Genomic DNA, 22361 nt, shown 5'->3' with positions numbered 1-22361 from the left:
TGCCTACAGTGCCCCAACCTAACCTTGCTTTGAGGAATTTAAGGGCTAGCTAGATACAGCCACCCAAGCTCTCCTCAGAACACTTCTGCCACAGCTAGGTGAACCTGCCATGGTCCCACTGACAGAGGAGATGCCTGAGCAGAGGACACACCACTCAGGGCCCCCTCACACCTGGAGATGGCACTGAAATGCAATAAGTACATAAGCTTTCTTCAGAAGTTCTCTTTCTGACTTGAGGGTAGTAAATGCTGATGCCACCCTACTGTCTGTGCATGGAGAAGAGTCATAACATCTGAAGAGGACTACTATTGCTCTCCATTGGGTGGGGAACGTTCTCCAGGGGCAATATTTCCTCATGGGCCATGTACCAGTGGTGGGGGTGCTCAGAGGCAAAAGTGGGTTGGGCCACAGGTAAAAGCAGAAGGAACAACAGCTGTGACTCTTACCTTTGTGCAATGGGCCACACTCCAGACACGCAAAATCCACCTCACGCTACCACCCTTCCTCACAGAATTCACTTCTCAAGAACTCGGGAAGGGCGCTGTAGCTGCGAGAGGCACCAGTTCAGCAATCCACACTAACAAAAACCCAAACCAAAGATGAAATATGCCCTAGACAGACAGGGACACTGGGTATTTGTGATGTATCAATAGGCTGAAAGGAAAGCGGCGGCTATCTTTTACAAAAGTATCTTTGTACGAGCATCCTGAAGCTATTCTTACTTTCCCCACCCAGGTTGGCAGGCGAGAAACTAGTTGCAAGCCTGACTGAACCCATTTTGACCTCATTTGGAGGAGTTGCTTATCTAGGGGCAAGGACCAAGAGACCCTGACTGAGTAGATGTCTGGCAGCAACCACATACAGTACTGCCTTTTCCATCCTAGCCATTGGAATACTTTTCTGACATGAGTAGTGGGGGTGGGGAAGTGTCACAGTGCTATCTTTATTAAAGCTGGTTAACTATGCATTACTTTTTTCAAGCCTGGAAAACAATTCTGCACTGTATTACATCTGGGCTAGAAATAGCACTTCACGTTCACTGCAGCTGCCTGTCTGATCTTTAAAGGTCTGCCCTTAACTGTGGCCCATATAATTGTGCATCATTTTACAACACATTCCCTTTTTTTTAAAAAAAAAATGACATTTCGTTTTTCTTTACATAAAATTGGAAGCATTCCTGGGTTGTGTATGACTGGAGCTTCAGAAATAACCTGGAGCACACACATGCCTGTAACCATTCTGACAAGCTTTCCTGAAAACAAAAGGCAGCATTCAGCGTAAGTTAACTTGGGTGCTTAAATTATCACTGACACTTGTGCAGTGGTGACCTTTGAAAAAATCTCATGAAAAGGAAGGACAAAGAAAGGCTGCTTTATACTACAGTTCTCTGCAGCATAAAACTCAGTTCTAAATGAGCCCAGCCCACCAAGCTCGGCTTCTTGGCAACCTCCACTCATTCCCACGGGGCCTGGGCAAGGTTCTCATGAAAGTCCCCTGAGAATGAGGAGACAAATATAAGTGAATGGTATGCACAGTCCATGCTATATTTGTCTCACTTGTTAAACTCTTGTCTTGTGATGCTGAGAGAAGGAAGTTTGTGGTGGATCATTTTCACACACATTTTTTTTTATTTTTGGAAGTCCAAACTCCTGGGGTAGGTAGCACTTTTTTTAGTTCTCACTTTCAAAACAATATGCATCCCTGATCACACATTTACATTGATGCGGATTCATTTTAACACGATCAGCAGTGGTACCTTCCAGTCCATGGGGAAGTTATTTTCCAGAAAGTTTGTTTGCCCCAAAGTTCTGGTTTCTTGCTAACAAAAGGTTTGTTTTTAAGTAGGATCATTGATAGGTCCACAGCTGTCAACTTTCCCCCTTTTTTAAAGGGAAATTCCCTTATTCCCAATAGGATTCCTCGCAAGAAAAGGGGAAAGTTGACAGCTATGGATAGGTCTCAGGCAGAGTTTAAGGCAGGGGACATTCCCAGTTGTACATGAAGATACCAGGGATTGAATCAGCTACTGCCTGGATAAAAAATAGATGGTCTGCCACTAACTGACTTCCCTTCCTCATCTTTTAGCTCACCACTTGGCTCTGACCTTGATCTTTCATCAGTCCCAAGGATCTGTTAGGGTAAGCCATGTGGTTTAAATATGGGTGTGGGTTTGAGCTGGTTGGTCACAGGCAGAGCATGGTAGCACCTGTGGCCACAGTCAGACTCAGGAAGGAATCCTTGCTGGAACCAGGCAGAAGGCAGAGAGAGATTCAGTGAAGGTGGAAGTCCTATTCAGGCATTCCCCACCTGTGATTCTAGTCATGGCAGGCAGGTGTGTGAGAACAGGAATGTGCTTCCGTGCACTGGGGTCTGAACTTTGGCAGCAAGTAAGCCTTGTCTAGTGCCCGTCCCTGTCTAGTGTGATTTTGACTTCTGATCTTCCATGGTTCTAGATCACATGGGTGGTGGTGGTGGGGAGTCTACACAAATAGAAAAGGCTCTCCACTGCAGAAGTTCAACGCTGCAACTTCTGAAGAACGATTGAGGCCAACTCTCTCAGCTATCCCCTCTTTTACATGAATGGAGCCACATTGGGAATGGCGCTGAAATGCCTGACTAGCCCTGGTCCAGTGGGAGAAGCAGGCCAGAATCTGAGCTATCTCCATTCTCCCCAGTTTTATGCATGTATATTTTGGAGTAAGATCTCTGGATTTTTTTCCCCTGACAGAATTCTTAACACCACCACAAGTTACTGCAATTTGTGCTTGCTATGGTCCGTTTCTCAATATTACATTTGATTTTCTAATTCTGACACAGAGCTTGCTGGCAAATATTCTTGCTCTGTTTTTAAGCTCAGAGTTCCCCAAACATCTGCCAGATTGCTTTCTATTTATGTCCCAACCTGACCTTGTTATAAGTAGCAGCTGATAACAGGTTTACTTCAGTTTGTTCCTGACAGATTCTGCCTCAGCTTTAGATTCCGCAAGGATTTAGCTCTGAATTAACCTTTCATACAGAATTCTCAAGTCTAATGCTTTAGAGATCTAGTTCCCTAATTTATAATTCCACGTTCTAACAGAAGTAGTTTGGATGCATATTTTCAAAAGAGGACAGGGTTTAACACTTTGTGTTAGCTTTAACAGGAAACAATTATATCTATTCCTGGTAAGATATTGATTATTTAATTTATATACCGCTTAATATATACTGAAGCAACAACAGACAAACAAAATATAAAAAATAAGTAGATACATACAAAAATGTTACATTAATACAAGGTTACCAATAGATATAAATCAGCATCAATATATTTTCCTTCTGACACTCCCTCTCTCTCAGCCTCTGGGATCTCACCCAGGGTCCAACAAACTCTCAATTCACCCCCAAAGGTCTCAAAACAAGAAGACTTCCTGGAAACAGTAGATATAATCTTAGTCTCTTAATCTAGACTTGCTCTTTATGGGCAGGCCCAAGGTGTATGGCACTTCCTTAGGCTGCTCACAGCTGTGTCCCATTCATCAGCACTCTCCACACCCAGTTCTAGGTACAGCAGCTTTGTTGAATTTCCCAGGGGATCCAAAGGACTGAAAGAGCGTCCCCCTCCACTCACAGCTCTTTCTTCACCCTCTGTCCTCTCCTCCTTCTCCAGCTGCTTCATGAAGGCTCAAGCAAGTTTCCTAATCTTTCACCCAGATGTTAACTTAAAATAAACCACATGCACGTTGGTGAAAACTAATAATGATGGTGATGATGCAATCATGCCTACAACTGCACCAAGATTCTTTTTGTGCAATATTTTCCCAAAACATACGTATCTATACATATTGATAAAGCATCACCAAAAAAATATTGATGTGATTTTGTTGTTGTTAGATTTCTTACCCATCCTTCATCCTAAGGTCCAGGGGAGGGCCACAATGATCTAGAACACTCAAGAACGTAAGAAAAGTCCTGCTGGATGAGGCCAATGAACCATCTAGTCAAGCATCCTGTTCTGAAAGGGTCCAACCAGATTCCTGTGGGAAACCCACAAACATAAGAGCACTCTCCCTCCTGTGGTTTCCAGCAACTGGTATTTAGAAACTCTAGATGACTATCGAGCCATCAGTATCTCTTTCCATGAATTTGTCTAGTCATCTTTTAAAGCCATCTAGGCTAGTGGTCCTCACTGCCTCCTGTGGGAGTGTGTTCCCTGGTTTAACTATGCACTGCATGAAGAAGTACTTTTTGTTAAGGATGCTGGGGATTGTAGCTCTGTTAGGAGCTTCTTACGAACTCTTGGCACTTTAACAAATGACAGTTCCCATGATTCTTTGGGGGAAGCCGTGACTGGTATGTAAGGTGTGGATGGGGTCATGATCAAAGGCAGGTAAGAATCCAGAAAGGACAACTGGCATGACAAAATGTGAACAACTCTAACACACAGGAGTTGGCGTGGCTACTCAATGAAGCAGGATGGAAAATCTGACTGGGATGGGAAGACTTTATAAGGACCTGCTGCTCTGAGCCTGGCTTTGGCTGGGGAGGGCAGGGTACAAATTATATCATTGTTGTTGTTGTTATATATTATTATTATTATTATTATTATTATTATTATTATTATTATTATTATTAACTGCTTCAGGTCTTAAGGTTCTTTGTTTGCTTGCAACAGACCACCCCCTCCATATTCCACCCACACTACACTCTCGGACCCCTCTGTTTTAGAGCTTGGCTGAGGCCTGGAAACCTTATTGCTAGATAATTTTCAGGTCTCCTGACTTTCTTTCAAATACCACTATGCCATCAGTTTGTCGAGCTTCAAGTTGTCTGTCAAATACAAATACACACATGCAAATTATGTCATGCAGGGTTTTGGCTGTTACAAAAGCTTAACAATATACACATTGGCCTTTCTTTGCCCCTGCACTGGGGAGCAGAAGATGTGCTCCCTGACACTCCAGATCTACAGTGCTTTGAAACCCAAGGTCAGAACCTTGAAAGCCGGAGTTTTATGAGATGCATTTGCCTGAGCTTGTAGAATAACCTGGGGACCCTATTCACAAGGTTGTCCTCTAGTTCCCCGAGAGCACAAATATAAAAGTGATTTACAGAAGCAGCTGCTGAGTGGCCTTAATAACGATAGGGATGCATTCAGTCATATTTCCTCAGGCGGGTTAATAGCGTGAGACTTTATATTCCTTTTGCCCTGTAGGAAGCAACCAGTCAAAGAGGGATAAAGGGTATTTGCGTCTTGGAAGTGCGGATGCGCTGCCTGCTGAGTGTGAGAGCATCAAGAGCATCTTAAATGGCCTACAATTGCTGGGTGCCCTCAGAACACATCAAATGGTCAATAATTGAAAAGACAACATCACCCTCCCCCCCCTTCTAGCTGCTTATCTATATGCTTGCTGTCTTGCATGGACTGCAAAGTCTTTCTCCTTCATCGCCACAGTAGCAGTCAAGGTCTTTGTCTCCCAGAGACAGTATATAGCTCTAATTGATCACAGAACAATTTCACATCCAGCAGCAACCCATTCAAACAGAGTCAGGCACATGCTTTGCATTGTTTCCTCAGTCAAAGAGAGGAAATGGCAGCTTCCAGGAAATCTTAGTGACTGGAGAAAGAAAGATAAGGAATGTTTATGTTTTCTATAACATGCCATGCCTTCCTTGCAGGGATATTCTCACTCTGCTACAATATTGTAGGCTGCTGCTCTCAGGAAACCTAAAATGACCCCCCCGCCTCCCTCCCTCTTTTCAAACAACTTGTCATGCTTTGAAAACAAAGATATGTCCAAGCTGTAGGACAGCCAACATGGTGCCCTCCAGATGTTTGGGACTCCAACTCCCATCAGCTCGGACCACTGGTGATGCTGACTGGTGCTGACGGAAGTTGGCGTCCCACAATATCTGGAGGGCGGCAGGTTGGCTGTGCTTATATTGTTTGGGGCTCTCGTTTCCCTCAGGCAGCTTTACGGAGTTTGTCTGTGTTCTGCAGACAAGTGCAGAGAAAGAAATCCATCTTATTTCTGTGTCGAACTAATTATTCTACATTGTTTTGAACATATTGCTTACTGTGTGTGTGTATGCATCTTACACATCTCATTTTTGTTTTGCAGTTCCTTAAAAATCCTCCAACAAGCCCAAAAACTCAGGTGATGTGAAACAATACCTTTATTTGGGACAAGTTAGATTAAAGAGAGAACTCAAGCTGACTGCTTAAAAAAAAAGAACCTTTTGCTTTTTCTACTAGGTATCAGTGGCTGTGAAAATGGAGCAATCAGGAATGGGAATTGTGAATAGGAATTTCCTATCCAGATAACTACTCATACTAGCCAAAGATTAAAATGATGGGGCAGAAAATGTGAAGACACATTTTTATTTCAAATTTAACACCTCCCTACCCCCACCCCTGAGTAGAGCAATAACAGTGTGATACTTCAACTCACCATCAGCCCTGAAAAACACAGAATAAACAGAAATCGCAGGAGGGGTACCAATGATCTAACTCTTAGCATATCCTGTGGCACACACTGAACTCACAAGGCATGCTACCTTGTGCACTTTTTGTAAAAAGATTATCTCAAATAACCTCTACAGGAGTACCTGTAGTGTGTGGATGCAATTCTCCTAATTTGTGGCATACATAAGAAATTATGTTAATCCAACTCTGATTTTCTTGCCTGTACACTCCATTGAAGAATGCTAGTTTCTATACATAAAATATACTTTTGTGTTTACGTGAATGTTTGACATATAAGGGATTTCACAAACCACTGGTAGTGCTTGCCAAGATATGTAAATTATGAAGAGCTAGTAAAAAATCCCCTGGAAACTCTATGTAAAGAGCACTGGGAACTTAGTGGAGCAACACAAAATCAAAGCAGCTGGAATCATAGAATCTGGCCAGATCCTCCAAAGTTTTGGGATAAAGGGCAGCTGCTCTGACCCTGGGGAAATCTGTGTAGTAATTCTTTCACATATTCTCACTTCTGAAATCCTGGGAATGCCAGAGAGAATGGAGAATTAGAGGCTAATGGGGGATTTGAAAGAGGGTGTGTGAGGAAATACCAGAGGGAACAGAAACATCTGCCATGAAAATCCAGCTGTGGGTGATATAGATGTGTGCTGAGGGTGGTAAAGGATGACAGCAAAGGCGGCACCAAGTGAATTGTTTCTCTGAACAATGGCTGCTTGCAGAAGCTGTCTTGGACAGTAAATGAAATTAACTAAACCAACACTCCTGTATGGCATTTCAAAAGGCTTGAGGCAGACACCGCAAACAGAATATATACTATATCACACACAGACACACATCCTCAGTTAGCCAGTTTACTTCGCATTCTGCCAACGAGTGGCTGGATTTTGTGGTTTTATAGGACAGAAACTAATAAAGGATGAGTGAGTTCAACGCTTCTTTAGGCTGTCTTCATTCACAACACTTGATCATCAATGTGGAACGCTGTAGCTTTGCTTCCTTTGTGAGAAGCAGAATTGCGTACCTCTTAGATTGTGTTTCTCCACCCTCCAAATAGATACGAGTTACACTTGGGGGTTGCTTTGAATTGTGTGTTCCCTGATGTGCCCTCATATCTAATCTCTTATGTGTAATCCTTTCTTTCTGTTAGATTATGCTGCAGAAATGGCTATATCATAGGGCACATAGGGGAGTTTTCCATTCTAATGGTGACTAGATGCAAAGGAGGAAAGAAGATGGGATTTGGGGTATTGCTGCTGGTCTCACAACAGAGGGGAAAGCAACAGCAGTGGGAAGTGATCATGTGACCCATAAATACAGGTACAGGCTTCCTTTGCAGAAAGGTACCCTGACTGTTAGATCCAGTTGCGTACGACTCTGGGGTTGTGTGCTCATCTTGCTCTATAGGCCGAGGGAGCCGGCGTTTGTCCGCATACAGCTTCCGGGTGGCCAGCATGACTAAGCCACTTCTGGTGAATCAGAGCAGCGCATGGAAACGCCGTTTACCTTCCTGCCAGAGCGGTACCTATTTATCTACTTGCACTTGACATGCTTTCGAACTGCTGGGTGGGCAGGAGCTGTGACCGAACAACGGGAGCTCACCCCGTCACGGGGATTCGAACTGCCAACCTTCCGATCAGCAAGCCCTAGGCTCTGTGGTTTAGACCACAGCGCCACCCGCATCCCTTTGCATAGTCTCTTCTAATTTGACCTTTTAAAGTTGAAACAGGTTCCACAAACATTAAGCTGGCTCCTACTATATATATTTTTTCTACTAACTGTAGGACAAATGAAAATTGTGAGGAGGGGAAATGTGTGCGACTGGGTATCTTGCTCTCTAGAGGTCCAAGTACAAGCTGGCAAACAGATTGGTAGATAACATTGATGTGCATTATCTTCCATAAAGAGGATTGTGCAAAGCAAGACATTTTTTGCCCAACGTGGGGCTTGAACGCACAACCCTGAGATTAAGAGTCCCATGTCCCCATGTCATCCCAACTGAGCTTAGTCTTTCATCCCTATCATGCTATAAAGTTATTTTATTCAAAAGATTGGTGGTAGAGCACATGCTTTTTGTTATGTACTGAAGTTCTCACCCTGGGCCAGCAGGGGATACTGTAGATAGTTATGCAAATGAAGGATCGAAAGTGACGTTCAGTGATTGGATAGTTTTAGAAAGTTGCAACAGTTACACTGTTCTGGAGCTCTATATAAGCAGGCTGACTGAGCTCCTCAGTTTAGTTCTGTTCTAGCATCTGAATAAAGAAGAGCTGTTTGAAGAATCACTGTGTCGTCTGATATGTTCACCCACAACTTAACACTTTTCAATACCTCACATCTTCAGCAACAAATAGGAAGGACTCCAGTCTGAAATTCATGGAAAGCTGCAACCAATTGGTGTCAAATATGCTGAACTCCTTGGAGCTGTAATTCCCCAGATATGGAAAGCCACACAGGTTCACCATCCCTGTCCTGCATGTATGAATTATGGCTCTGCGCATCAGAGGTGATGGACTCATGGACATCGGGAATGGGGCCTACCACCAGGGTCATCCCCCAGCATTCAGTATCCCTGGATTTTGGTTGCGTGAAGACTGGACACTAGAAAAAATGCCTGCTTTGTACTATGGAAGATCAATAGTTATTGATAACTATCGGATTTGGCAATTTTGATGTATTCCTGTTAGGATTCCACCCCCCCCCCCCAACTCAAGAAGAAATATGATACATATGCCAACACTTTACTACTGATACTTTGGAATTATCCCCTTTATTTGAGTGTAGTAGACATATGATGCTAGAAGGGTTTCATATTTTAGCTTTTGTGCTCTATGACAGCCTCCCCCATCTTGGTGCCCTCCAAATGTTTCGGACTACAATTTCCCATCATGCCCTGCCAGCATGGCTGAGCTGATGAGAACTGTAGCCTCATGGTGCTCTGGAAGGCACCATGTTGGGGAAGGCTGCTCCATGGCAATATAACTACTTGACGGATAAGATGCCTGATGTCAATGTTACAAGCTTATTTCGCATGTGCATAAAAAACCATAAATCACAATGAATAATTTCTGACTTGTTAAGTTTTGTACTTGGTGCATCTCCTTCATTAACACCATCTATTTTGTGATGTAATTCCTGGGCTTCCAATGTAGTTTGACTCTGAAATGAGCTCAAATGCTTATCATAGCATTGTTCTTATTCCAGGATTGCTTTAAGTGGGCATGCCAGCACAAAGGTTCACTGATGACAACTTATCTCGTGGAAACATTCATTTCTGTTTTGTTCCTCAAGGACAAGTTTTCCTTGAGATTTTATTTGAGGCCTTGATGAAAGAAGGATTTCGCAGTAATTATGGTGGGGTTAATGATAAGGTGGACACTTTTGGTCAGGTTCAGACTGGGGCTTGGAAAACCGAAGTAACTATCAAAAATCTGAAAAATATGCACATTAATTTGAAGTGCTACTGGACTGTACCACACCTGTAGGAAAATAAACAGAGACTGATCTTACCCCACTGTCATCTGCTCCCTGCCTACCTCCATCCCATCCAAACCCTGAGTATGATGTCTACTTGGCTCACAGCTAAAGAAGCACTAGAGGTTTGTTGGAGTTGGGGAAAGACCTCCCTATCTTTACCCATTCCATCATAGTTGGAAGAAAATAACAGGGCTGACCAGGACTCAGGGCTGACCAGGGGTTGGGCAGCTGCTGAGGCCCCAGAAACTCTTTGTGCCAAAGAGTTGGTCCACCCAGAAATGGTGGCTGATGTCAATTTGAGATTGTAGGGTGTAATGCAAGAGGCCAACAGTGGGTGGAGTCAGAGCCAATAACAGGCAGCGAAAATTAATTATAGACCATCCCTATCTTCCTTCCTGCTGACTTCTACAAGTACAAGACTAAGTCAGAGGAGGAAGCAGGGAGCCAAGTGCCACCTTTTGGACTGATCATAAGCAAGCAATGAGACAGGTGATAGGTGACAGCAAAATGAGGGCAGTGACCCATTCACCGCATTGAGAAGCCTCCTGTGCCAGTCAGACATAGCAAATGTTTGAGCAGAGGTAGAAGCTGCTCTTTTCCAGAATCACTCACCTACTCACACCTCTGGGAGCATGGAGAGGTACTAGTAGAGGAGAGGAGAGCATGTGGTGGTGAAAGCCCTGCAGGGCTATTCATAAAGAAAATGAAACTCAGAGGAGATAGTAATTAAAGCCAACAGGAATGTCTCTTGAAATGCAAACAACACCTCAGATTTATGTGGGAAGAGGGGCAGGGTGGGAAAGAGTTGAACTTCCTCTCCCAGACCCCATGGCTGCTCAGGTTTCCCACAACTGTTATTTATTTAGCAAAAATAAGCATGCTAATTTCATTTACACAATTAATGGTAGTTTCTCATTTTTTTCTAATTTATTATGAGCCTCCCCACATGCCAAGTTTTGGCTTTAATTTTTTTACCTTTTCCCCTTAAGCTGACCAAATTTCCATTTTTGTTTTAAAAGCAACAATCGTGATATAAATATAATGGCTATTGGGTTCCACTTTTCTTGGAGTCTGAATGCACCGAATGGAGCTTGAAGCAGCTGTTGGTTGCCTGAAGTTATTAAGGCTACAATGTACCAGCCTCTCATTTTTGTAGGGATTCACTCTATTTTTCATAAAAACAATATCCTAGACAGTTTCTAACATCCTCAAGCTTACAAGCAAATGTATTCCTGACATTGTTTGTACTTGCATTTCATGTTTTGCTCAATGTTTTTAACGGAGAGAGACTGATTGCCTCATCCACCTTAAAAACAAAAAGAAAGCTTAAGCATGCTCTTCCCAGGCTTTTTCTCATAGCATCTTTTTTAAAATAAATAAATAAATAAATAAATAAATAAATAAATAAATTCAAGGTACATTTGAAAAATCTGAATTGCAATTTTGCAGTGGCAGAAAAAAAAGGAGTTGAAATGCAAAGGAGGATTTATCTGCCCCTTCCTTTGTGACTGCCAAAAGCCAAACACAGCTTCAAACACCCTTAGCATTTCCTGGCGCTTAAAAAAAAAAGGAAAGGAGAGACATGCAGCAATAGTAATCAGTGTCTTTAAGGATAATCAGTCCAATTTATGTTTCAAGTGTGAAATGCCCAGAACCAACACAGCAGGATGCCTTTCATCATTTCATCTTTGAGCAACTAATTAGTGGAAGAAGTGATAAGTCTTTTGGATTCTATTTAATCCACCTTAACTTGATAGGAAGATGACTCCAGATCATTAAATGGCAAAAGCACATTAGTGAAGCACCATAACCATTTGATTCAGTTGGATTGAATGTTGCCTTAGGGGCAGCTAAAACAGCAGGTTCTGCCGTTGCTTTGTTGCTAACATCAGAAGATGGTGCCACAACAGAAGGGTATAGTCATCTTTAAGGAGCATGTGAAACTGTCTCCCAAGTGATTTTTGATTGGCTCCTTTCCACTCATTTCTATAGCATGTAACAGCATCCTGTTATCTGGACCTGGGCTGAAGTTAGATGTGGCTTTATACCATGTCTGACATCTCCTTTTGGGTCACTTCCATGGTTCCTCTTTCAGGAATGCATACATTTGGAAACTTTGGGTGTGTTATCAGAAACATCCCACTGCATAGATTTCAGACATGGCTTTGTATGATGGATGCCAAGAACTGCAGAGGCCTCACTCAAAAATGCAAGCTTTAGATGGGCTGCCTGGAACTGTTTTAATGGGGATTCTGCAAAAGAACGGCTGTAGAAAACCCTCCTAATTTTGGATAAATTTTCTGTTTTATATTTTTATTTAGGTTGCCCTGTCAATGTTGTTTTACGTTAACCTGCCAGTGTCCTTTTTACCTTGCATTTTTCCCCTTAATGATTTTACCTGAAGCTATTCTATGTTCTGTCATTTGAAATAACACAGACTACATTTGATTTTAGCTTCAATAATTATTTTGGGTTCTAAAATGGTGTCTGGTGATGGTGTTGCAGTTAAAGATCATTGGGAAGGTCTGAATAGAATAACACTGTACACAAAAATGATTTCATTCTATTTTTATAGCAAGGGTGGCACAGCTTCTATTTTTAAAAGAGCATCAGATTTAAAATGCAGCTATTTTATGGGACGTGGGTGGCGCTTTGGTCTAAACCACTGAGCCTAGGGCTTGCCGATCGGAAGGTTGGCGGTTCGAATCCCCGTGGCGGGGTGAGCTCCCGTTGCTCAGTCCCAGCTCCTGTCAACCTAGCAGTTCAAAAGCACGCCAAAGTGCGAGTAGATAAATAGGTACCACTACGGTGGGAAGGTAAACAGCATTTCTGTGTGCTGCTCTGGTTTCACCAGAAGCGGCTTAGTCATGCTGGCCACATGACCCGGAAAAACTGACTGTGGGCAAACGTCAGCTTCTTCAGCCAGTAAAGTGAAATGAGCGCCACAATCCCAGAGTTGTTCGTGACTGGATTTAACTGTCAGGGGTCCTTTATCTTTCTTTATTTTATGAACATGTAGCAATCTTCCAGAAGATGTAATATTCTTTGCAGCTAAGGCTTAGGCTGGTGGCCAGTTGCTAGCCAGTGCAATAATTTCAGCAGTGGTGTAGCATGATCGTGGAAGGCTGCCCTATTACAGTCAAGCTGCTCTATTTGCATTAGCTGCAGGTTACAGGTCAGTCTTGGGACAGCCCCACACAGATTACAATAAATCAGACAAGGAATATTTTGTAGTGCCACTTCTCTGCCCACTAACACTAGCACTGGCTCCCTTTGCATATTCAGTTTACTGTCCAAAATAGCACCACAGTTGCGCAGGTATTATAGGTATCATATTTGTAAGTTGAGTATGGGTGTTGCCCTGCACACAAAAGCTAAAGGAGAAACCACTCAACAGAGCTGGGATTGACTTCTAAGCAGATGTGCACATCAGATTTAGGGTAATTTTTTTTTTAAAAAAACCCCACTTATTATAAATTGTTTGTCACTTAACACTATTTCAGTGTCTTTTCATATTCATGATACGAATGGTTAAATTGCAGGCTTTCGTTCAATCTTCCAGTCCATTATTACACATAGAATTGTAGAGCCAAAAGGGACCTCAAGGGTCATTAGCCCAGGCCTCTAAGAAAATAGATGCTAAAAAGCCTTATTGGAACACATGACATCAAAACTTTACATGGGCAAATGAAATAGGATGTTGCTTAGTGAAGTGAATTTGCATGTTTCAGTTCCAGCACAGCATTCACAGGAATTTCAAGGGACGTAAAAATAATTTCAGTAAGGTTTGCAACATTTTTCATTTGTTTTTTCTTCTAAGGAGTAATTATTCTAGGTTAAGTGAAGTAAGGTGTGGTTAATTTATCTCTGGAAGATACAGAGCTACGGTAAGTGTCATCTTCCAGCAGGAAACAGAATTAGCAGAGACAGTTAGCTGATTCAGGCTTAAAAGGCCAAGATATGAGAAAGCCTTTTGCCCTTTTACTCTTCCTCTTGTTGTTGTTTAGTCGTTTAGTCGTGTCCGACTCTTCGTGACCCCATGGACCAGAGCACGCCAGGCACTCCTGTCTTCCACTGCCTCCCGCAGTTTGGTCAAACTCATGTTAGTGGCTTCGAGAACACTGTCCAGCTATCTCGTCCTCTGTCGTCCTCTTCTCCTTGTGCCCTCAATCTTTCTCAACATGCATGCAATTAAGCCTGCAATTCTTATTAGTTACACACAGTTTCCCATTTCATCTGAACTAGAAAACTATGGTTACCAGCTTTGATACAAATCAGGATCTTTAGCCTATTTCAAGATCCTTGCTTGTTCCAAAGCCAATAACCATAATTTCCCATGTTGGACAAAGTGAGAAACTATGGATTATTGGTTTAAGAACGGTTTTAACCCAAACACAACTAAGTTGGATAGACAGTCATTTTCAACTGATTCCTCCAATACGTCTTTCAAGAGTGTATGGGATAGCCAAAGGTTTTTTTATATATAAAAAAATCATTCCAAGCATGAAATGTACATTTGGGGTAAACATTGGTGGGAACAGTTGCCAAACCTCAGTGGAATGTCAAGAATTAAAACGGTTATAAATGCAATGCATTAAAAAAGTTAATGTCGCTGTGAGAATAGCTTTAGAGTTTGTTTTTTGAAAAGTTATCTGCAAATACAGCCGCTTCCAAGAAATACATCAGGGACCAGAGCAACTGAAGAGTTACTAATTCTGTCCTTGAGTCTGCTAATGACTTTCTGTAAAACCCAGTGAAAGCAAATCCATCCGTCTGTGAAATGTTGGTGGGAGATTGACTAGTTTAATCTTGCAACAGATGGCCTATACTCTTGCCACAGCTGAAGGACTCTCCTCAAAGATATTTTGGGTACATTCATACAGCATTCAAAAAGCACTTTAAAGAGCGTCATTTTAAAAGGACATGAACTACTTAAATATAAAGCTATATTTATGAAGCGAAGTTTACACCTGACTATGTCACAGAGAACATCATGAGAACCTCATCTCCCAGTGAACCCTGGAACAGCTCTTTAAAATATTCCATGGTTTGATGGGGCCAGGTGTCTGCCAGTGTTTCCAATGGTGCCCATGAAATTTCTCAGTAAATATCCACTAAAAAATCCACAGTTCATGGGAGACTATTTGCTCTTCCTGGTCTCAGTTCATGCATGCACTGGCTTGGCCTTTCCTACATTGAACACACCCCTTTGAACATGAACACATTTCCTTGGATACTAAGACTTGAGACCTTCCCTCCTTTTTGTTTTGAAGAGAAGAGTGGTGGAAAAAAGCTTATCTGTCTGAGGAGTGTGACAATGGCTCATGTAGGCACCTTTCCACCCACTGAAATGGGAGAATGCCCATGCCCTTTTGTAGTCTTATTTTTTTCTGCTCTTTTAAGTGTGACAGCCATTTAGTGTTATGCCACATCTCCATGGAACTTTTTAACCATTCCAAATATGACCACTAGGCCCAATAATTTTGCAAACCCTAGAAGATTGTAACATCAGGACAAGATGGTGCCATGGTGTCGCTGAGAGGAGCAACAGAGCCTCAGAATGGAGGTTCACATATGATCACTTCAGAACGAACCGTCTTCTATTTCTCACAGGGAAATCTACCAGAAGTCTTTCAGTGGCAAATCTCAGGCTTCTTTAGTCTTTCACAGAAAACTGAAGAGTTTTCTCACTAAACCCTGAAGGCAAAGCAAGGCAGTAGCTTGACAGAAGAGAACACTACTTATTTGTTGCATCCGATTAAGTGGGCTCTAGTCTACAAAACCATAGGCCACCATAAAACTTGTTAGTCTCCATTTAAGGTGCCACGGGAAGCTTGTCAATTTTGCTGCAACAGACTAACAGCCTGGGAACTGCTATTTCTTTGTACTTTTTGCAAGGCAGGACTAGCAATGTTGACAGGGTTAAACTTCCTTCCTTCCAAAGGTGTTATAGAAGGGCTATAAACTAACCATACAGGATGTGTGACAGCAGGCAGCTCGAAAATGGTAATTTCTCCCCTATTTAACATTTTGCACCCAAGAGAAAGCATTGAATTCAGCAGCCACAATGGCAGTGTGGAGTGTTGGTAAACATGTGACAAGGAGAGAAGATTTAGGGGGAGATAATAAGTCTGTGGGTCTTAGAAGGGCTTTCTTTTGTCCGGGTCATTATGTCTAAGCTGCCAGTGGCAACTAATGGCTAAAATAAACTCTACTCTGTGAGTCATTGCCATGGGGTCCCCTTGAAATCCCAGGCAGGAGCTGAAAAACCCATCCCTTTATTTGTCGGCTAACCTTCCTCCATTCAGCACCTCGCTGAAAAGAAAGTGGGGGGCAGGGGGACCTTAAGCTATCTGTCGCTACTACAGGTTGATGGCTGGCTTCTTCTCCCTGTATCCTACACTCCCTCCTTTTAGGGCGCAAGCCTGAGAGAAAGGGAATTAGAAGACTGCTAAGCAGGGTGCTGTTCAGAAACTGAATAGGAGTGAAACTCTGCAAGACAAAGGGGCAAATTGATTAATGGGGGGGCCTCTAAGTTCTACACACACTAATCTTACAAAGAGTGGGAGGAAAGAATGCGAGTCAATGGAGGCAGAACAATGATTCTTCTCTGTCTTCAGTATTCAGGCCAAATGGAAATTGTCCCCTCCCTTTAAAAAACACACAAGAAGTGGCTATCTTTCTCTATTGCTAATAAGGAGTGTTTGCATTTCTGGAACATCTCCAGCTAAAGGTATCACCCCCCCCCCACGGAAACTGATGGTTAAAATAGATAATTGCCATCTCCATGTATGCTAAAATAAGAGCCAGATGTGATACCATTTGGGTGACTATTCCGCTGAGCTTCAAAGCAGCAAAGCGCCCGTAGTCAGAAATTAAAGTTAACTTTGGCACAGCTAATGGAGAAATTGCTCAAGCTTTGTAAATTAATTGAACAGAATTTAGGGTCTAAATATTCATTGTTTGTTTAATGTACTTGGAAGTCTAAAAGATTGGCTGTTGGATGGAGGAAGTGCCCTCTTTTAAATGAACCTATGCACAGAAAAGGGATGCGGGTGACGCTGTGGGTTAAACCACAGAGCCTAGGACTTGCCGATCAGAAGGTCGGCGGTTCGAATCCCCGCGACGGGGTGAGCTCCCATTGTTCGGTCCCAGCTCCTGCCCACCTAGCAGTTCGAAAGCACATCAAAGTGCAAGTAGATAAATAGGTACCGCTTTATAGCGGGAAGGTAAACGGCGTTTCCGTGTGCTGCGCTGGTTTTACCAGAAGCGGCTTAGTCATGCTGGCCACATGACCCGGAAGCTGTACGCCGGCTCCCTCGGCCAGTAAAGCGAGATGAGCAACACAACTCCAGAGTCGTCCGCAACTGGACCTAATGGTCAGGGGTCCCTTTACCTTTACCTTTTTATGCACAGAAATGGGTGGTTCTAACCTGACTGGGTTTGGGCCACATCAAACCAAAGCATCTTGAGTGGGGTGCACACTTAAGTCTGAGCCACTCATGCACTGTGTATGTGTGTGTGTTTTTTTTAATAAAACAGATTAAATATAGGCAAAATGCATGTATCTATTACATGTAAAAGCCTCCCGTGATACTATTAATAATTACAAAATTATGCTGCAGGAAGATAGTATTTTTATACTTTTATAGGCATTGTGGTATGTAGCTTTTATGTGTTGGGTACTTTAGGAAACCTGGAGTGCATATGTATATGTTATACATTTAAATGATGTGCAACAGGTTGTTGTGAGGATGAAAGAGGGCAGAGGAGAACCATATATGCCACTTTGAGCTCCTTGGGAGAAAAAGGTGGTATATAAATGTAATAATAATTTTTAAAGTATCCTTTCCTTCTCTATCCCACACGACAAATTGCCCTCTAATCTCCCACTATAAATAGCTCTTGCCCAGCTTGGCAGGTGTTTAAGTGGCAAAACAGATTTCCAAACACAGGTCTGTGTCACCAGGCATCTAGTTTTGCCTCTGGAAAAGGATTGTTTCTCTGTACAAGTAAAACGGCTGCAATGATTATGGAAATCAATGCCCACTGGATATACACTGTCTGAATAAATACTGGCTATGTTTTTTTAAAAAAGAAAAAAAATGTGTGTAGGGAAAGCAGAGAAATGTTATATGAAAAAGTAGCACATCTTGTGTTAATACGAAGAGATGTTTTCTTCCAGTGCTGACATCTGAATCTATCATGGGTCATGGTTAAAGTAAAGTGGAAATAAAAAATACTATTTGGTGACTGCTTATTTGTCTGTACTTCTGTGTTCTAACATTGCTAGCCTTGCCAGAGAATGCATAGAAATCAGAAAAGGAAAACAAGACCAGCTGTCTACAGGGTACAAGAGATGCAGGGTGCACGTTGCAAAAATGCAAAGTGACAAGAATAATGCAATCAAAAACAGCAGTGGGGAAATGCAGCCATTCACACATTTTCTTTCCTACTGATTTGTGAATTCAAATACCGTACAGTTCCTTTGCTCAGCTCACTTCCTTTCAATCAAAACAAATTTGTTTTTATTTTATTTTAATCAGAAATGCTAAAATATTATAAGCAACAAATACGAACCATTATTGTGACAGGCTATAATTTTCTTTTAATTCTTCATGGCGATCTGCTTGCTATCTAAGGCTATAATCCGCAGGGATGTGATGCTCTTGAACTTGTACAATCAATGTATTTCCTAAGGCTGCAAGACTATGCATAATTATTTGGAAGCAATCCCTCCAGAATGTAGTGAAATTTACTTGAGAAAACAAGTGGTGCGCTACATCAGAAAATACATTACAATAAATACATAATAGAAAATGCATACATATTTATGAATGTCAATTCAGATGCACAGAAATAGATTCTGTTTTATTTGATTTTTAAGATCAGGCTTTCACAGGAAATAAAATCCAGGAAAGTTGAAACACACTAAAGTAGATAAATTGTAAAAACTTTTTTAATAGTTGAAAAGTCATTAATAAGCTTTATTTATTTATTTATTTAGATTAATTATATCTCATATTTCCTCTAAGGAGCTGAATCTGGTGTACAGTGGTACCTCTGGTTGCGAACGGGATCCGTTCTGGAGGCCCGTTCGCAACATGAAAAGAACGCAACCCGCAGTGTCACATCTGCACATGCGTGGGTTGTGATTCGTCGCTTCTGCGCATGCACGTGACATCATTTTGCGCGTCTGCGCATGCGCGAGCAGCGAAACCCGGAAGTAATCCTTTCTGGTACTTCCAGGTCGCCGCAGGACATAATCTGAAAGAACGTAACATGAAGCAGACGTAACATGAGGTATGACTTTACGACATACATAAGGTATGGATTCTGTCCTGTAAAATAGTTTTGGTTAAAAGACAGTGACTTGCCCAAGTCCACCTATGGCTAATTAAGTAACTGAACCCTGATCTCTCTAGTCCAACACTCTAACCACTAGACCACACTGCCTCCAAGTTTGTTTCAAATTAAAATAGTTAATAATGTCAAAAGTAGGCAGAGCAGCTTTAAAAAAGAATAGGATTGTTAATATGTAAATCCATGAAGTGACCAAAAGTTTGTTTTTGTTTTCAAACCAAAAGGATATCATATTCAACTATCAAATTTCAGAGTTACTTATGTCTGCTCTGGAAGATGTACATCATTCACAAATACCCCATTTAGGATGCCAAAATTCCTTAGCCTATGTTCATCAGTTGAGGCATCACAGAATTATAGAGTTGGAAGGGATCCTGAGGGTACAATCATAGAGTTGGAATAGACCACAAGGGCCATCGAGTCCAACCTCCTGCAATGCAGGGACCTCAACACATAGTCTCTCAACCAATTTGAAACCATACTGGACCCTGCTTAGCTTTGCAAACGTGCAAGCAGTTTTTATTGCTGTACCACTAGGAGCTTGACAAGAGCATGCCGCTTGTCCACACTGTGTGATTGCAGCATCAAAGCATAGTCATCTCTTTCAACTATCACATCAAAGCAAGGGGACAGAAGCATATTCCACGTCAAAACTGGAAAGTGGCTGACATCGCCCAACTGGAGCACAATGAACCATGTAACCTTATGTCCATTTTTTTAAAAAAATGTGCTCCACCTCCCACCTCCAAGTCTGGATGGAGCAGTCTACTGTGTATAAATTGGGATTTTTAGCCTGATCTGATTTTAAGGGAGAAGCCCAGTGTGAGCAAAGTAGATAGCAGACAGAAAGATGCCCCCCCCCTCTCTCTCTCTCTCTCTGTGTGTGTGTGTGTGTGTGTGTGTGTGTGTGTGAGTGAGAGAGAGAGAGAGAGAGAGAAGGGTGGTGCCCCAGAACCTATTACAGTGGTACCTTGGGTTAAGTACTTAATTCGTTCCAGAGGTCCGTTCTTAACCTGAAACTGTTCTTAATCTGAAGCACCACTTTAGCTAATGGGGCCTCCTGCTGCCGCCACGCCACCGGAGCATGATTTCTGTTCTCATCCTAAAGCAAAGTTCTTAACCTGAAGCACTATTTATGGGTTAGCGGAGTGTATAACCTGAAGCGTATGTAACCCGAGGTACCACTGTACAGTGGAACCTTGGTTGCTGAACGCTTCGGAAGTCGAACATTTCAACTTTCAAATGCCCACAACCCAGAAGTGAAGGCTTCCGTTTTCGAACACGCCTCGGAAGTTGAACGGATTTTGAGGCGCATTTCTCCATTTTTTCAGTGGATTTTGTTGACTATCCATTGAGCCTCAGTTGGCAGACGTTTCGGAAGTTAAACCGTCTTCTGGAATGGATTATGTTCAGCAACCGAGGTCCTACTGTACTACCATTCTGCTTCTGCCATACCAACTGACATTATTATTATTATTATTATTATTATTATTATTATTATTACCTTGCTGTCAGCTGTCATTTTGTGATTGAGCATTATGTTCAATCCAAATATAAGCTGAGCATGCTTAGAAGCCTCCACATGATCAGCAAACCTGATAATGCTGGGTTCCTGATCACAGCTTGTCTTCTAAACATGTTCTTCTGAATGCACTTCTAAGCCTTTCCCAGACCTCTGTGTGGGAATGTCAGGGGTTAAGCAGGCAGGGAGCTGGAGTAGTACTCCTCTCTTCCTCTACCATGGATGGGGAACCTGTGGGTCTCCAGACCTTGTTTGACTCCTGCTCCCATCAACCCCAGCCACAACAGCCAATGACTGGGGAAGAGGGGAGTTTTACTTCAAAGACATATAGCAGTTGCATGTAGAAACTAGCTTACTGCACAAAGGTAAACATTTGTACTCATTGCTCCACCCATTTTTGACTCCCATTCTTCCTTGTGAGGAATGGGAAACCTTAGTTCTGTGATTGCCAGCTGCTTGCCTGAAGGTTTATCCTATTCATTTAACTGTGACACATTATTTTGCAAGCGTGGTCTTCAGGTGAGATTTAAAAGTGATGAATGTAACATGACAGGTGTCGACCAACATGATAATCTCATTAGCTTCCCGTTTGGCCCCATAAGTCGGTTAATTACCTGATATGATAAGTGGCAATGCTGATTAATGATGACTGATTTTGCCAGCGGTGGGGAGAGCAGTTTAGCAGTTTCACACATTCAGGCTGTCAAGAGATAATTGCGGTTCTCATGCAAATAATGTGATATGCGGACTCCCTTCAAATTGTTACTGAGGTTAGTTTCTAATAAAGTCCCTTTCACACACACAAAAGGTACTCCCAGCTTGGGGAGTGAGGGGCTTAATTTGGAAAAGGGTCATTTGGATATTGCAAGTGGGACATTGGCAAAAGGGGTTCATATTTTCACCTATCAGATTTCCCCAGCATTTTGATGCCAACAATACCATGTGAATGCTGCAAAATATATTCCTAGATGATATGAAGACTACTGATGCCATAATAAACACTCATCTGGAGGTGCCCCAAAACAATAGTGCTTTCAGCATTGCCAACTTGGACCTTTTACAATCTTAGTAAAAACATCACTACAAAATATTGGACCATGTGTATCTCCACCACCCATAAAGTGTGGCCATTATCTATGTTTAAGAATGCAGAGTTAGTTTCCATATGAACTAAAATAATCCCAGTGAGACCATAACTAAGAGGAAGTGCAAACCGCCCTCAATAAATACCACAGTTGCATAAGTTTCCACCAATTGTACCTTTTAATTGGAGGGTGGGTATCTCAGCTGAAATATGGGCCCATGTGAGAGTAGAAAGCAAATTTAAGGGAAGAATTGGCTTTACGGCCTATCAGAGGAGGCTGCCCTGGTTCTTGTGAATCTACATGAGCAAGAAAATGTCCCAAGCTTAGGATTTGTGGTACTTGGTTTTGTGCTGTTATTTGTTTTGCATTTTATACACATCAGAAGAAGCACTGTGTGAAACACAAGAGAATGGAGACTTGTTTCCCAGAAATGGAAATTCAGAGGCATACCACC

Source organism: Podarcis bocagei (genome assembly GCF_964188305.1).
Source record: "Podarcis bocagei genome assembly, chromosome: 9".
NCBI classification, from domain to species: Eukaryota; Metazoa; Chordata; class Lepidosauria; order Squamata; family Lacertidae; genus Podarcis; species Podarcis bocagei.
Note: the sequence above shows the minus strand (reverse complement) of the source record.